Below are 19,259 nucleotides of genomic sequence, written 5' to 3'. Positions count from 1 at the left end.
TGACAGCATCAATTAACTAAGCAGATTTTTGACAGCAAACTTTTAACAACATGTCAAATTCATAACTTATGCCTTCTCAACCCCAACACTCACATGCACACAAGCAATGTGTTTTATAAATATTTTCTTAAGTTGAAAATGAAGAATTTAAGCAAATTTCAAGAAAATATTTTACAATAGTTTTTTTTAAATTGAAATGTGAAGTATAAACGATTACAAAAAGAAGATTGTTATTTTCTATTTACCCTGAACCTAATGACGCTTCCCCCCTCCCTATCATTCTATTTTTGTCATAATCATGCACTGTGAAAACAACTACTTCTGGTGAAATTAAGTGGGTAAAATCTTTAATATGAAAGGAGTTACATGGCACACTAATTCAGCAAAATTCAGTGGCATTAACATTCAGTGTTTCTCTAGTACCTGATAAAAAGTGTGTGAAACCATGCATATGCAAACACATTAAGATTTTTACTTATTGCTAAAACTTTCCAGTAACCAAGATTGAATTTGTCTCCTAAAAACATTACTTCTCAGATCGGGCGTGGTGGCTCATGCCTATAATCCCAACACTTTGGGAGGCCGAGGCAGGCGGATCACGAGTGCAAGAGATGGAGACCATCCTGGCCAATGTGGTGAAACGTCATCTCTACTAAAAACACAAAAATTAGCTGGATGTGGTGGCTTGTCCCTGTAGTCCCAGCTATTCAGGAGGCTGAGGCAGGAGAATTGCTTGAACCCAGGAGACAGAGGTTGCAGTGAGCTGAGATCACACCCCTGCACTCCAGCCTGGTGCCTGGCAACAAAGCGAGACTGTGTCTCAAAAAAAAAAAAAAAAAAAAAAAAAAAAATTACTTCCCAACAGAGTTTCAGGCTGTATTTGGCTGTACTATAGTTGCATTTACTTTTGAAAAAAATAAATAATTTAATATTGGCAGATGTCATACAGTTAAACTAGCTTGCCTGGGAGTTCTTCTGTCCTACAAAAAAAGAAAACGATGCAATCTGTGTACCAAACATAAGTTGAATAGATTGACATAGCAAAGTGCCATGGACTTGACTTTAAGGAGGGTAGAGAGAGAGTTTAGAAGAATAACTTTTCAGATGTGATATGGATTTTTATATTTGAGTTAATAATGAGAGATTTTCAGAACAAGTGAAAACTATTTGGTCCTTTTTTTTTTTTTTTTTTTTTTTTTTTGACAGAGTCTTGCTCTGTCACCCAGGTTGGAGTGCAATGACCGTAATCTCAGCTCACTGCAACCTGAACTTCCCGGGTTCAAGCAATTCTCTTGCCTTGGTCACCCAAGTAGCTGAGATTGCAGGCACCAGCCACCAATCCTGGATAATTTTTTGTATTTTTAGTAGAGATGGGGTTTCACTATGTTAGCCAGGCGGATCTCAAACACCTAACCTCAAGATCCACCCACCTTGGCCTCCCAAAGATCTAGAATTACAGATGTGAGCTACCGTTCCCGGCCTACATGGTACTTTATTTCAAACCTCATTCCTTTTGTAATTTCAGGCAACTAGCATTGTATTTGGTACATGAGTGTTTAATAACTATTAAAGTACAAAAAAGTGTATTACAACTAAAACTTCCATTGTATTGCTGATCATAGTTTTAGACCTTGAGGTAGCCACTAAACAACAAAAGAACAGATACCCTTCACTATCGATGAGTTTATAATATTGAAAGTATTTCAGCTTTCTGAGAAAATATGTCAGTGCATTTAAATTTAGACAGAACTAGTTTTAAGTATCTGTTGTCATTTAGCAGTGTCATTAACCCAATGTCTGATCTTTTACATTTCACATCTATAAAATGAAGATAATGAGAGTTAGGGTTGTTACCCCTCAAGTTCTTAGTTAAAAGGCATCTTCCACATTTCAAAATACTAACTGAAACCGTTTTCTTTGTACAAAGTTGAGAAACATGAAAAACGTGTAACAAAACTACATTTGCTATAAATCTTTAATGCTTTATACATTATTTATTATTGTATTTTCATAAAATTTCTAGAAAATGGAAATCTACAGAGATTAAAAGCAGATCAGTGATTTTCTGGGATTGGAATATGGAGTGAGGGACTGCAAAAGGCCACAAGGGAACATTCTGGGGTGAGGAACGTGTTTTAAAATTAGACTGTGCTGATGCTGGCATGATTTTAAAATTTACCAAAAAGCATCAGATTATACACTTAAAATGGGTGAATTTCATGGTATGCAAATACCACTTCAATGCTTTTTTAAAAAGCAAGTCACAGTACAGAATTATATTTATATTTGGAAATAATAACATGTTTACATCATTAATTTGTGTCTATTTTTTATGTACCCTATTAATAAAATTTACACCTTTAAATACAAAGTCGGTCATTCTTGTGTCTCTACCTGCCTCTGACAGTCTCAATTTCAACAGCAAGTAGACATCTTCACCAGAGCAGGGGTATCTTGAACATTTCCATATCTTCAGTGCATCATGATAACTTCGGTGCATCAATAGTTTTTTGACAATATTTCTGATGAACAAACATGTGCTATGAAGAATAAATCTAAATATTAGAAAGAGTAAATAAATATCAGTAAATAGAATTCATGAATCAATATGTTTTCACAGAGACTGTCTAAATATTCATTTCTACAATTTGGAATTACTTGGAAACAGATGACAACTGCATATAGCAATAAACAGGGTTAGTAACAATTTGCCTATGAGTAAAACATACAGAAGAAAGTCTATAATGTAGATTATAATAGCTTAGACTTTTTCATAATTTAGAGTTTTTTTAAAAAGTCAACATTAGCATCAACAAAGAGAGTCTTAAATTATAAAGTAAAAATCAACAACATAGAGTTGATTAAATAATTGTGCATATTGTATATCTGTTCACTAGTGTTTGAGTTTCAGTGATTATATTTTCTATATATTTAGAGTGCTACTACATTCATATAAAAGTTATTAAAATTGATTTTAATTAAATACTTCATAATAAATATGAATCAATCTTTCCAATAGGAAGAATTAGTAGAATTCCAGTATAGAGTTAGCAACATTTTGGTTTGATAACTTATGAAAAATGTGGATATTTTGTATCAATTCATTTAATAATATTTTTCAGTAATATCTAAAGGAGTTGAGTCTGAATCATATTATTCAAAATAAATAGAAAAGTAACACATGTACATTAGGGAATCAAAATTATACTCGAAACAAGAAATTGGAAGGAAAAGCGAATTACATTTAGAAATTGCAGTCAATCTTTAGAGTTGTAAATATGCAATGTTGGAATATTATAAGATCTGCTAAACACAAGGTGATGGCCAGTAAATATTCATAGAAAAAAAAAAAAAAAGAGAATGAGGAAAGAAGAAAAGCAAGAAAGTTGGAATGTGAGACAGAAACACAAAATATAGACTTGTTCATGTGTTTTTTTAAGGAACGAAAACGTAGAATCCCCAGAAAAAGTATGTACAGCCAACTTCATGATGCAAAACATGCTGTTAACTGTACCGTTAATGATGCAAGGATCCCCTGAAGGCAATTGTAGAGGCCGAGACAGATGTCCTTAATCATCAGAGTTCATACAAAAACATGCTCCATATGGTTTTAGGATACAAGATGTATGGTTCAGCTGGCCCAAGAGCAAGAGGAACACACAGCTAGCTGTGGAGAAGAGGAAGAAATTCAAAAGCAGCTTCATTTTGACTATAGCGTTGATACCATACCAGCTAATGAGAGCATAACAACAATGGCTCCTCTCTACGTACAGAATTGAGCTTTTTATTTTTAAGCAGTGTTTTGTAGCAACGTAAAGCTCAGTTGCGCACACATGCAAAACTAAAGTGAGGAAGAGTCTTTATCAAACCTCATTATTAGGTGCATTTGTTCATATCTTTATTAAAAATAGAAAAAAAATGTTAAACTTTGACTCAGAGCTGAAAAAAGAAATAATATCCAGCCCTTTAGGAAATGGTTTGTCTTCTGCACATGTAAAGTATCGAATCAATGTGTTCTAGTTCTGTTACAAGATCAACTCTAGAGATCTACATCTAGTATTTTAATTTAATGCTTCCTGAGGTAAGTAGTTACCGTTAAAAAAAAAAAAAACAACAACAACAAAAGTGCCTCTTGCCCACAATTGAATCAGGAGCTCTCCACCATGGGTAAGCAAATACAATCACAAAGCTGCATGAAGCTCAAACCCCACGTAAGAGACATACTTTCTTCTCCAACAACCACACTGAATTGAATAACTAGACAACTTTTTTCCATGCACTTAACTGTGTGGGATCAAAAATTATTTTAATCAGAATACAAATTTGCTGAGATTGTCTTGGAGCCTCACATTTCTTCTTTTACTTGATAGAAAACGGGAACATGTTCAGTCATTTCAAACTAAATCTAATAACTTATGTCATACTTATGGACTGGACATTTATGAGACTTAATATCTACTACTTTGAAGCAATGTTTCTAGCTCTCTAAACATATGTGGTTTGCTGTAAACTAGGAATATGCAGCTTATCATTTAAAACCAGGAAATGAAAACTAAATTTTGTGTTACTTAAATTGAGACCAAAATATCACTTTCATAGAAAGTAAAAGTATTTCATTTCCCCGAAAGAAGCTTTCTAATTTCTATAACTTTTACTATTGTATACTTCAAATGTCAAAAACAAAAGTCATTTTATTTTATTTATGTATTTATTTTTGTATTATACTTTAGTTCTGGGTGACATGTGCAGATCGTACAGATTTGTTATGTAGGTATACACATGTCATGGTGGTAATTTGCTGCATCCATCACCCTGTCATTTACATTAGGTATTTCTCCTAATGCTATCCCTCCCCAATCACCCATCCCCTGCTATTCCTCCAGGACCCCAACCCCCAGGCCCCAGTGTGTGATGTTCCACTTCAGGTGTCTGTGTGTTCTCATTGCTCAACACCCACTTACAAATAAGAACATGTGGTGTTTGGTTTTCTGTTCTTTGGTCAGTTTGCTGAAAATGATGGTTTCCAGTATCATCCGTGTCCCTGCAAAGTACATGAACTCATCCTTTTTTATGGCTGCTTAGTATTCCATGGTGCATATGGGCCACATTTTCTTTATCCAGTCTATCATTGATGGGCATTTGAGTTGGTTCCGAGTCTTTGTTATTGTGAACAGTGCTGCAATAAACATATGTGTGCATGTGTCTTTAGAACAGAATCATTTACATTCCTTTGGGTGTATACCCAGTAATGGGATTGCTGGGTCAAATGGTATTTCTATTTCCAGATCCTTGAAAAATTGCCACACTGTCTTCCACATTGGTTGGATTAATTTACACTCCCACCAACAGTGTAAAAGTGTTCCTATTTCTTCACATCCTCTCCAGCATCTGTTGTCTTTGATTTTTTAAAGATTGTCATTCTAACTTGTGTGAGGTGGTATCTCAGTGTGGTTTTGATTTGCATTTCTCTTACGAACAGTGATGATGAGCTTTTTTCATATGTTTGTTGACTGTATAAATGTCTTCTTTTGAAAAATGTCTGTTCATATCCTTTGCCCACTTTTTAGTGGGGTTGTTAGCTTTTTCTTGTAAATTTGATTAAGTTCTCCCCAGATTCTGGATAGTAGGCCTTTGCCAGATGGGTAGATTGCAAATTTTTTTTTCCCATTCTGTTGGTTGCTGGTTCATTCTATTGATATTTTCTTTTGCTGTGCAGAAGATCTTAAGTTTAATTAGATCCTAATTGTCTATTTTGGCTTTTGTTGCCATTGCTTTTGGTGTTTTAGTCATGAAGTCCTTACCCATGCCTATGACCTGAATGGTATTGCCTAGGTTTTCTCGTAGACTTTTTATGGTGTTAAGCCTCATGTTTAAATCTTTGCTACATCTAGAGTTAATTTTTGTATAAGATGTAAGGAAGGGATCCAGTTTCAGCTTTCTGCATATGGCTAGCCAGTTTTCCCAACATCATTTATTAAACAGGGAACCCTTTTCCCCATTGATTGTTTTTATCATGTTTGTCAAAGATCAGATGATTGTAGTTGCATGTCACCTTTCTGAGGCCTCTGTTCTCTTCCATTGGTCTATATCTCTGTTTTGGTACCAGTACCACCATGCTGTTTTGATTACTGTAGCCTTGTAATACAGTCTGAAGTCAGGTAGCGTGATGCCTACAGCTTGTTTTTTTTTTTTTTTTTTTTTTTTTTCTTTTATTAGGATTGTCTTGGCTATGTGGGCTGTTTTGGTTCCGTATGAAGTTTAAGATGGTTTCCAATTCTGTGAAGAAAGTCATGACAGCTTGATCGGACTACCATTGAATGTATAAATCACTTTGGGCAGCTTGGCCATTTTCACAATATTGATTCTCCCTAACCCTGAGCATGGGATGTTCTTCCATCTGTTTGTGTCCTCTCTTATTTCCTTGAGCAGTGGTTTGTAGTTCTCTTTGACAAGATCCTTCACATTCCTTGTTAGTTGTATTCCTAGGTATTTTATTCTTTGTAGCAATTGTGAATGGAAGTTCACTCATGATTTGGCTCTCTGTTTGTCTATTATTAGTGTATAATAATGTCTGCAATTTTTGCAAACTGATTTTTATCCTGAGACTTTGCTCAAGTTGCTTATCAGCATAAGGAGACTTTGGGCTGAGACAATATTTAAAAACTAGCAGAACACAAGAAATAACTAAGATCAGAGCAGAACTGAAGGAAATATAGACACAAAATTCCTTCAAAAATCAATAAATCCAGGAGCTGATTTTTTGAAAAGACCAACAAAATAGACTGATAGCCAGACTAATAAAATAGAAAAGAGAGAAGATTCAACTAGATGCAATAAAAAATGATAAAGGAAATCTTACCGCCAATCCCACAGAAATACAAACTACCATGAGAGGTTACTACAAAAACCTCTATGCAGATTAACCAGTGAATCTAGAAGAAATAGATAAATTCCTGGACACTTACACCCTCCCAAGACTAAACCAGGAAGAAGTTGAGTTCCTGAAGACCAGTAACAAGGTTTGAAGTTGAGGTAGCAATTAATAGCCTATCAACCAAAAAAGTCCAGGACCAGATGAGTTCACAATTGAATTCTATCAGAGGTACAAAGAATTGCTGGTACCATTCCTTTTCAAAGTATTCCAAACAATACAAAAAGAGGGAATCCTCTCTAACTCATTTCATGAGACCAACATCATCCTGACACCAAAACCTGACAGAGATGCAACCAAAAAAAAAAAAAAAAGAAAATTTGAGGCCAATATCCATCATAAATATTGATGTAAAAATCTTCAATAAAATAATGGCAAACCGAATTCAGCAGCACAGCAAAAAGCTTATCCATTACGATCAAGTTGGCTTCATCCCAGAGATGCAAAGCTGATTCAACATCCACAAATCTATAAAGGTAATCCATCACATAAACAGAACCAAAGAAAAAGACCACATGATTATCTCAACAAATACGGGGAAGTTATTTGACAAAATTCAACACCCCTTCCGGCTAAAAACTCTCAAAAACCTAGGCATCGATGAATTGTATCTCAAAATAATGAAAGCTATTTATGACAAACCCACAGCCAATATCATAGTGAATGGGCAAAAACTGGAAGCATTCCCTTTGAAAACTGGCATGAGACAAGGATGTTCTCTCTTATCACTCCTATTCAACACAGTATTGGAAGTTCTGGCTAGGGCCATCAGGCGAGAGAAAGAAATAAAGGGTACTTGAATAGGAAGAGAGTATGTCAAATTGTCCCTGTTTGCAGATGGTATGCATGTGTATTTACAAAAGTTATTTTATTCACCATGGTAAATAAGAGAAGTCTTTCTCTGCTTTTTGAAAACAATTATTGAGCAGTTTTAATGTTAAAATTTTCTGTAATTTTGACTTTTCAAAGTTAACCTTTTGAGCTCATTTGGTTCAGAGTATAATTTTGATAAAAGTAAATCCTAAAACCAGGCTTTCACTTGGATCAAGGTAAATACATAAAGAAAGGAAATAGCACTACTTAAATAGATAAACTAAGGAAAGCATTTTACCCATAATAGTTTATCTTTCCAGCTCTATTAGCTTTGTATAATGATTATTGTTTACATGGTGAAAAACCTGAGTCTTTAGAGTTCAGCCAGCATTGAATTCAACTAACAAAAACAGCTAAGGGTCTTCAACTCAGATTCGTTGAATTCTAAATTCTGATTTCTTTCCACCATGACTTTTTAACAAGCATATCAACAATAACTCAGTAATATCTAATATTTGCTGATACAAATGTTTATTTACTTATCTATTAAAAATGTCACTTTTTAAAACCCTGTAGTGTTTAAAACATCTGGAGGTATACAAATAACAATTATTTTAGCCAAATTTTCAAGGGCATACAGTGTCATGGCTAAGGGTGTCCCTCAGAATCTTTCAGAATGTAAAGACCAAAAACTATATAGTTCACTTAGTGACTGTGGGTTTGTTTAATGATGCATGGATAGTGGGAACAACAAATCTTCTTAGCATCCGAACACTTGGAAGAATTAGAACTAGACTTTATTCAGGCTTCAATAGTAACTTTAATATTCATCCTTCCTACAGTCTTTACCTCCCTATTTCCCCAATATACTTGAAACCTAGAATCATCCTAGCACAGAGTAGATAAGTCAAAACAAGCAAACAAACAACAGTACTTGTTGCCGCTGAATAAATGTGTGGAATTTTTGGCTCATGTTAATAATGATAGGAACTTTGCTAACTTCATCCTTTTGCTTATCTTTTCTCCGTTGTTCAGTGATCTACAACCAAATAAACCAATCACAGGTGTCAGCTTATATTACAATAGTGACTTTTACAAATCTGAAAACTGTTGATGTCTTTATTACCACGTAAAAGTATAAAAAATATAAGCAGCAAATTAGGGTGCGTTTTTTTTTTTTTTTTTTTGCACAAAGAACGCAAGTGCTTAAAACTCCCTTTATGTACTGAATAATTCTGAATTACCGCAACCAAGCAAGAGGGTCCTGAACAGTTTCTCATTAACTTTTTAAACTCTGGACACGTTCAAAAAGCCCTGCTAAGTAGCATGGATAAAGTCTAGGGTTTTATTTTGTTTTATATAGCACTGTCATTTTCAAATTGTAATAGATTTATAATAATAAATGTCACATAATACAGATTGTTAGAACTGAAAGAACTTATAAGAAATATCTAGAACTATTATCATTTGCCATAGGTAAAATCAGAATCATTTATTCACATAAACATTTTAAGAGTTTGCATGTCTTTCTGAGGTTGCAAGTGTTTATTGTAATACTTTGAGCACATATTAAGAAAATGAAACAAAATTATTCAAAAACCTTATAAATAAAACAAAAATGTAATTCTAAAATAAAATTTGGTCAAGGAACCCACAGAAAGGTAACAAAAGAGTAAGAACATAATTTGAAACAGAAAAGAAAAGCAGCAAATAGTAAATTAGCAGACTTAAGCCATAATATAATTACTTGACAAGTAAATGGATTAAATACCTCAATTAAAAGATAGAGGTTGACAGAATGAATAAAAACCATTACCCAACTATATTGAATCTACAAAAAACTCACTTCAAAAATAATAATACAAGTATGTTAAGAATAAAATGATGGATGAAAATATATTATGGAAACATTAATTTTAAAAAGTAGAGTATTTGGTTAATTTTTGTTGGCATACTATATTTTACATAGTAAGTAAAATTGCCTTACCTCTGAAGCAATACAATATATCATGACATATATTACATGTAAATATACATTATATATATATAATTAGCCTTAAAAGCAAAGAAAATAGGTAGGGACAAAGAAAGGTGTTACATAGTAATGACAGGATTAATCTACCAGGAGACATCATGGTCCTAAATGTGTATATGCAAAAAACAAAACAAAACAAACAAACAAAAAAAACCAGAGCTTTTCAATACCCAAAGCAAGATTGAATGGCACTGAAAGAAGAAATGGGCCAATTTACAACTGTAGTTGGTAACTTCAAATTCTCACTGCTAGCAATAAATAGAAGTATAAATAAATAAAAAGTGTGCGAAGATATAGGAGAACTGAAAAACACTATCAACCAATAAGATTCAGTTGACATTGATAAAACATTCCACTCAATAACAGCATCATATTCAGTCTATTTAATTGTCGACCAAGTATTCACCAAGACAGACCATATGTTGGCTCATTTCACAAATATCAATAGATTTGAAATAATCTAAATAATAGAGAATATATTATTTAATTTAAATAGAAACATTTGAAATCAATGATAGACAAGAAGAAAATCTTTAAACATTTGAAAATTAAAAACACATTTTTAAATAATCCATGGATAAAAAAGGAAGTCTCAAAGAAAATAAAATATACATAGAACTGAAAGAAAATTAAAACAAACATATCAATATGAATGAGATGTAGCTAAACTAGCTATAAAAGAAAAATCATAGTACTATATTATTTTAGAAAAGAGAAAGTACTCTAAATAAACAATTTAAGCTTCTTAAGAAACTAGAAAAAAAGAGAAAACAATAATCCAAAGCAAGCAAAAGAAAAGAAATTATAAACAGCACATATAAACAAAAACAAACAGAAAAACAATAGAAAAATCAATGAAACAGAAATGTTATTTCAAAAAATTAATAAATGTGTTAAAAATCCAGAAAACAGTCATGACAATGATCATAAATATTGATAATGAAACAAGTGGTGTTATTTCATAATGATTAGAACAAAGGAGTACTACAAAGTATTTTTATACTCATACATTTGAAAATTCTTTTAAATTGAGAAAACTCTCAAAAACTACAGATTACAAAAATGAATCAACTTGAAATAAATGAAATAGTTGTGTAGTTATTAAACATATTTTATAATTAAAAATCTCTTGAGAGAGAAATTTCCAGGCCTATATAATTTTACTGGGTAATTCTCTAATGCTTAAAAAAGAATTAGCACAATGCTATACAATCTTTTTCAGAAAAAAAAAAAAAAAGAGAGAGAGAGAGAGAGAATGTCCTCCAACTTATTTTAGGAGGCCGGTATTATCCTGATACCAAAGCCCAACAAAGAAAGCAAAGAAAAATTAAAGAAGTAAAAGAAAGGCAAATACTACACCTATGTCTCATAAAGTTTAATGCAAATTGCTCTACAAAATCATAGGAAATGGAATTCAGTAACATATTAAATAATCATATACAATTAACAATAAATATTTTGTCCCAGGTATGCAAGACAAGTTTCATATTCAAAAATCAAGCAGTATAATCATCAAATCAAAAATAAAAAATAGTCATCATTCCAATTGAGGCAGAAAAAATAAGTTGAAAAAATACTCCTTCATGAAAAAAATACCCTCAAAAAATAGAAATAGAGGGAAACATCTAACTTGATGAAAAATATCTACAAAAAAATTTCAGCTAACATCAAACATAGTGGTGAAAGACTGATTGCTTTTGTCCTAAGATTGGAAACAGTGGAAAGATGTCTCCTCATAACTCTTATTTGGCATAGTACTAGGAATTCTAGTCACAGTAATAAAGCAAGAAAGTGAAATAAAAGCACATACAGATTGAAGGGAAATATATATATAAATTTCACCATTTGGGGATGGCATGCTTGTTTACATAGAAAAATCCCCAAAAATCTACACAATATAAAACTTAAAACTAATATATGAATACAACAAGGTAGCAGAGAATACAATCAAAACCAAGAGAATTAATCACATTTCCAGATACCAATAATTACCATGTAGAAACCGAAATTAAAAATATAATATTAGGGCCAGGAGTAGTGGCTCTCACCTGTAATCCCAGCAATTTGGAAGGCCTGGGCTGGTGGATTATTTAAGGCCAGGAGTTCCTGACCAGCCTAGCCAACATGGTGTAATTCCATCTCTCCAAAAAATACAAAAATTACCTGGACTGTAGTTGTGCATGCCTGTAGCCCCAGTTACTCAGAAGCCTCTCCTGCCAGGAGGTTGAGGCAGGGGAACTGCTTGAGTGGGGCAGACAGAGGTTTTGGTGAGCCGAGATCATGCCTCTGCACTCCAGTCTGGGTGACAGAGTGAGACCCTGTCTCAAAACAAAAACAAAAACAAAAACAAAAAAACCACACACACATCTAATATTAGTTACAATTGTGCCAAAGGTAATGAAGTACTTAAGTATAAATCAAACAAAACTTGTGCAAGATCTTTATGCTAAAAATTACAAAATGCTAATGAAAGACATCAGAGAAGACCTCGATAAATGAAGAGGCATACCATATGTATGGACTGAAAAACTCAACATTGTAAAGGTGTCAGTTCTACCCAAATTATATATAGGTTTAATAGGAGGCCTATCAAATGTGGCCATTTTTTATGAAATATTCATATAAGGTATGATTTTAATTTGAGAAGAATCTTTTGATTGTTTAATGCCTAACCACCCCAAATTTTCTATGCTGTGTAGTCATCCCTAACCAAAGGAGGATGAGGGTAAGGGAGTTGATATTTTCTCTCTTAAATAAATCTTAAATGTCGATATTAAAATTTTTTGAGGGTAAATCTTTTAATAAATTTATATTAAATTTATTTATTGCTCTTAACAAAAATTGAAAGAAGTGTTTTAGAGAAAAAAATTCTCTATGTGTCTCTCATGTTTCTGCATATCTTTCAAGCAGAGGCACTAACTGCCCTCTTTTCTACATTACCTTTTCAAAGGTATTTGTATAGTAAATAACCTTGGAATAAAGACATAGTACTTCCCTTTGCAGCAAACGGTAGGTTTGTTAACTCTCCGATATGATAAAGACATTTCCTTCTTAGGCAGTTGTTAGGCAGATTTGCTTGCAGCCGATTACATGAGTTTCCATTTCTTCAATACACCTCATTGCATATGCAGGCAAGACTTGACCCTCTTTGCATAACCTTGCAGAAAATGGGCCATGGAGAATCCATGTGTATGAAAATGGTGACACTGGATACTGCTACTGCTGTGAGTAACAAATTGTTCTTTGTCTCAGACCCAGAAACCTCATGACATCTGCCAATATCCAGGAAAATGTGGCAGGCAAAATTGTTGGTTTGTAAATAGTGTAAAATCTCACACCCTTCCTCTTTCTCCTCCCCTCCATTCAGGTGCCTGTACTTGGAACGAACCACCACATTGTGAAGCCACGTGTGAGCTTAGCTGGATCCTTGATGAGAGCCGACACCAATAACCAGATATGCGAGCAAATAAATATTCAGAAGAATCCAATGCCAGAGTTTGGGTCTTCCATTTGAGGTTCAGGCAACACAGAGCAGAGACAAGCTTTCCCATGTATGAATTCCTGACCTGCAAAAACCATGAAATAAGTGACTTTTGTTGTTTTAAGTCACTGAGTGATATTATGCAAACATAGTGTCTCATGTTATGCAATTACAGCTATCTTAAAAGAGAAAGATTCATTTTTTTAGTCTTATCCCTGGCTTTGGCATTTATTAATTCTTTGAATTTTAGTAAGCCATGTAATAAATAAATATCTGTGTATATATAAATAAATATCTTTATATGTATATATAAATATATGTATATATGTCTTTATAAGTATATATAAACATATATATGTATTCATAAGTATATATGAGTATATGTACATATGTATTCACATATATGAATATAATCCATTTAATAAATAAATGTGTATATATGTATGTAAATATATCTATTTTTCTTTCCCAGAGCAGGAAAGTGTAAAATAGGATTCCTTTGTTACCCGTAGTGATTTTACATTATAAATGTGTATCATTCAACAATTATTGGTTTCTTCTGTGTGCCGGGCCCTGAAACTGTCTATGTATTAGATTAGACTTGCCTCTACAAAACTTTATGTTTGAGAGAAACATTAATCTAAGCAGAAAGCAATTGTATACTGCACAGAATCCATGCTACAATTGTTGAAATAGGTAATATTGCTCATTTGTCCTCCAACAATGCATTTAATGTTCATTTAACAAAAGCTAATTTTATGCCTACTGACCTGCTGTGTACCAGATACGCTGTTAAGCACTTGACAAATGAACCATTACATTAGGCTAAAAATGAAAGTCATGCCACAGCCCTTAATGCTCAAATGATACCTCATGCTGAACCCATTAAACCAAGGAAAACAATCTATTGCAAAAAATGCCTCTAAAATTTTGAAAATATCAACAAATTAATCTATTTGATTCTGCAGGCATGTACTAAACTTTCATGTGTTCAAATTTAATTCATTAAGCTAAGATATTGTTATGATTTCAATGTTCTAACCTCCATAGAGTATGTTATGTGTGTGTATATATATATATGTAGGTGAGTTTGTGTGTGTGTTTGTGTTCTTGTGTGTATATAAAATCTATAGAGTCAGAAACACGAAATTGAGTATTAAGGGCTCTCTAGACCAAGATAAATAATAATATTGGCAAATTGAGCATTCTCTGAAGAATTGTATCCAAATGAATTTTGACTAGAGTCTTTTTCAATTTTTGCATTGCTGAGTTGCTGATATGAAATATCTATTTATTATATGAAGCATACCTATGGCAGTTATATTCAGATAGTGTTATCTGTAACAATTTGTACTGGCTTCTTCCCAAGGCTTTCAATTTGCCATGTATGAGAATAAATGAGAACCATATGAAAGTCAATAAGTTCTTGATAGTACATGACATTCTGTATTCTCTCATCCTTGATTTTAGCAACATTCCAAGTTTTTGGCTTCCATCATTGAGGGTGATAGGCTTCAAAAATATAAAGGATTTTTCCTGGCTTCAGATAAGCATCCTAAATTTAACACACTTCCATAAATCATTGGTGTGGAAAACTGTCAGAAAATAGCACAAGAGTCTACTTTTTCTTTGTGGTATTTGGTGTTTCCAAATTAGATTATATGTTGAATGTTCAAGGGAATATGTTTGCTTGAAGGGTTCACCATATGTCAAGCAAATCTCATGCTATTGAAATGGAGTTCTCAGAAATGAAACCAAGGATAACTGCATGTTTCTTCTTCTACCATGGTAGTAACAATCAAAAGATTCTGCAGAACTCTGTCTATAGTAGCAGAGTTACTGAATTATAATATGCAGATTGAAAAGCGGAAAATAGAGACTACCCAAGATCTTAATTCCAGAACACGTTTTATAATTGTCCTTCAAATTTTATCCTCAAGTTGTAATATTTTGCTGACAGTTAAGAAAGTATAAGAGTTCAGAACAAGAGTTCTGGAGCTGGTTTTGGCTTCAGTTCTACTTGCTAGCTGTATGATCTTGTGTGATTGTCAGCTACACTAAGGTTCAACCTATAAAGTGGATAACAATATACTTATTTCATAAAGCTCATAGAAAAATTATATCAAATAATTTATGTTAAGGGCTTTGTACATAGTAATAGTTCAATGAACATTAATTATAATTATTTAGAAAAATTAAAATTTATGTGTGTATGTACATGTAATATGCATATCAAGCATCTTATTTTATTTCTTATTACTATTACTAGCACCACTTTATTTCTAACTAAAGTGGAAAATTATCTTTCTTCAAAGAGGAAAGCTGATAGCCCACCTTGTTGGAACATGTGATCCAATTATGACTATTCTTCGTGAACATATAACAAAGTTTTCCCACAGAATTTAAGGGTGATGACTTCTACAAACCTCCAAACTCTTCATTTTATGGCACATTTAACTCTACCACTTATTTTCCCAAATTGTATCTAAAGCCTGTGTGTCAACAGAATGTGCATCCCAGATGCCTCATAAGAAGGGTAGTTTTTAGTAGGCATGTTGACGTTATTTGTACATAGTGAGAAAATATAAAGGATCAGAAAAGCTTTGGCATTTACCTTGTTAAATTTTTATAGCTAAGCTCTGGTTCAAGGGTCTACTTAAACAACTTAACTGCTCCAAGAAAAATGGGAGCACTGAGACCAATGAAACGAGTCCACAAAATTCTATGAAAATGAATCCGTTCTAGCAGAGATCAGTATATTCAATGATCCAAGATATACAAGTAGAACGTTAACTAGCTTTATTGACCTGAAGGAAATTTACACTTTTTCCTATGGGGAAAAAAATAATCAGATACATCACCATTTATGTTTCTATCAAACATTGTATTGATATATTAATTCAACTCAAAAAAAGTTTTTTGTTTATCATATGCCAGTGCAGCAACAGTGGTTTTCAAGCCACTGTTCAAGGTGTCCTCAGCTAGAAGTAAGAATAGGGCATAAAGAATAGGCAATTTTGGTTAAGGTGTGTGTCAGTAGTAAGTACAGTGTTCTACTGCTACAAAAGAAAAGGTGACCTAACCCAATGTTAGGGATATAAGAAGACTTGAAGAACGAGTAGAAATTGGCTAAGTGATTCTATACAGAAGATCAAAAAGGTCAAAGGCTGTGATGCATTAAAAAAGTGTGGCATACTCAGAGAACTACAAGTGGGTCAGTGCAGCTGTAAGGAGAGTGTGAGGAGGTAGCAGGCCAACCAGAAAATAAAGAGAGAAGCAGGGTTTCATTCAAGATAGGTCTCGTGTGCCAACACCAGAGAGTCGTCTGTATTTTAGAAATGAAAAGTTGGCCGCTGCAGGCAAAGTTTAGTGTGTGTGTTTATGTTCATAATTAATTAGATTATCATATGTTAAATATATAGAAAATTATCATGACTCAGATTAAGGATTCTCTTGAAAAATCAAGAATTAATATACACATCTACTATGTACCCATGCAAACTTAAAAAAAAAAAAAACACACAAAAAACATAGTTTTCTTAAACCTTGAAAAAACAGAAAAAGAAAAACCAGAATTCACACTGGATTGGTGTTGCCTTAAACCTGAGAAGTTTGCTTTTAGTGGAAGAAAAGGTACTTTTATGGGTCACCATACTCTTCACTTACTTTACTCGTTGAGATAACCCACCAGGCCCCTGGGCATTTGAGTCTGCGACCCTCCTGAAGAGGAACTACAACATTATCTTTGCTATATTAGTCTGGCTGCATATTGAAGAGGAGGTTGAAGATATCAAGACTGGAATCAGTAGCACAATTTAGGAAATTCCTTCAAAGTAATGAGGATCAAACAGAGATTCTGCTGGGCAATAGAGAAAAGTGATGGGAGTGAGCATTCCATTGTTAGGGGATCAGTTAGACACTGAAGAAAAGGCAGAGGGAAGAATAAAGGATAATATTTTAGTTTTCCAGGTAATTCAACTTGAGAGTCATCTAAGTTTAAGATAGTCAAGAATCAGACACAGAAAGAATTAATCCTGCAAATAAGTTTTGCTAGAAATGCCTGGGAAGCATTGGAACGGGGTTTAAAAGACAGTGCAAGGAGCTTTCCAATAGAAATACAGGTCTGACAGCTATAAAAGGAGTGAGTGAAGGAAGGAAAATCGAATGGTATGGAGCTCAGACTGCACTGTAAACCTGAGTGAGCTTCAGTGAGGATGATTAGAACATCAGACATAAGATTGCTTGTTAAAGGGATTTACCACTTGAGAAGAAATGATCTGGCCCTAGTACTTCCATAATACTCAGTTCCTGACTGACCAAGGTAGAGCATGGCCTGCTGAAATACACTGGGAATTTTGAAAACATAGCAGCTCACGGTTGTCAGCTAACTGCTTTCTTGCAATAAGCTCTCTTGGAAGGAGATCTGAGCAGGGTACTCATATAGCTGACAGGTGTCATTAGTAGAAGTATTAGATTTATGTAATAAGAGAAAAGAATTAAAAATGATTGCCTATAGAGAAAAAGAAATTGGTACAGTTAGAAAGAAACTGATGTTTCTCTAATAAGTTTTTTAGAACAATCTGCCTTTGACATATTATTTACATTAAAAGAGGTTGTGGTGGAGATAGTGATATGAATTCCAGAAATTTCCATTTTTATTTAGGAGCATTGTCAGACTACTTTACATTCTCTTGAAGTTAAGTACAGCCATGTGGTTGAGTTCTAGCCAATGGAACCAGAGAAGAAGTGGTATGTACCACTTAGAAACAGAGCTCATAGAATCCCCCCATATGATCCTCTCCTTCATTTTCCTGGCTGGAAGTAGAGGATTTCAAGGCCTTAGGCTTCAAGATAGAGAAAGTATAGGCTCCTGATTATTGCAAAGAAGGGCACCTGGCAAACACCTACTTTGGGTTATTCTGTGTTAAAAAACATATTTTCATTATTTGAAGTTGATAATATTTGGGGACTTAATTACGTAGCTAGCATTAACCTAAGAGGTGTTCTAAGAAAAATACATGTCTATATAGGAAACAAATAAATATTTGTAAGGTAGATCTTTACATACTTCCAGAGACATCTTTCCATATACATTTTTACCCTTGAATTCTTTTTCCTAAAGCTTCAGATTCTCAGCCCCAATACTTACTTAGTAAAGTTTGACTTACAACATATATTTGAGAAACCCATGATGGCACGCTGACCCCTTCCTCATTCTCTAGTTTGACAAACGGTGCCATCATTTACACAGACACTCAGGACCCCAATTTTTTGTTTACTTGATTTCTATCTTTCGAAGAATTCTCAGAACAAATTGGTAAATTCTGTTAATCCTCTTTCTTTTATATATTTTTGTATGCTTGTCATTCTGCACATTACCACCATCTGGGGTAGATGTATAGCTTCATGCATAGAATACCAAAATAGATTTCTAACATCACATAGTCTACCTGACCTAGTCTCCCCAAGCCACTTGTGCAAATTGTCATTGTCACTGTCCCCAGAGTGTCGTGGAGATTGTAGTAATTAACCCATGATAGCAAGAGCACAGAACAGGAAGATTCCAGTTTGAAATATTTATCTATATACAAGGATAACCTCGGGAGGGTGACTTGGACATTCTGAGCACAGATTTCCTTCTCACATAAAAGTAGCTAATCTCTATTCACAGAAATGTTGCAAAAGATTTAATTATGTAAGTTGTACATGATGATAGCCAAACAGCTGGCTCCTGATAATGCCTACTATGTATTTATTGACTGAACAAATATATTCTTTACCTCTTCTCTTCCCCTTAACTAATCTCCTGCTTACAAAGTATTCTCTACTCCACTCAACTTGACCAAATACTATTTCTCCTTCAAGGCAAGCACAAATCAGACCTGTTATTTTAATCTCTTCCTAACCACTTCCTTCCCTATGGGAATATTGATCACTTACTTTATTTTGCACATTTTTAAGTTAGCTTTTTTCAATTTTCTTATATAATCATTTTCTTT

This window comes from Saimiri boliviensis, chromosome 18 (genome assembly GCF_048565385.1).
Source record: "Saimiri boliviensis isolate mSaiBol1 chromosome 18, mSaiBol1.pri, whole genome shotgun sequence".
NCBI lineage: Eukaryota > Metazoa > Chordata > Mammalia > Primates > Cebidae > Saimiri > Saimiri boliviensis.
The sequence above is the reverse complement of the archived record's forward strand: the minus strand, read 5'-3'. Positions refer to the sequence as shown.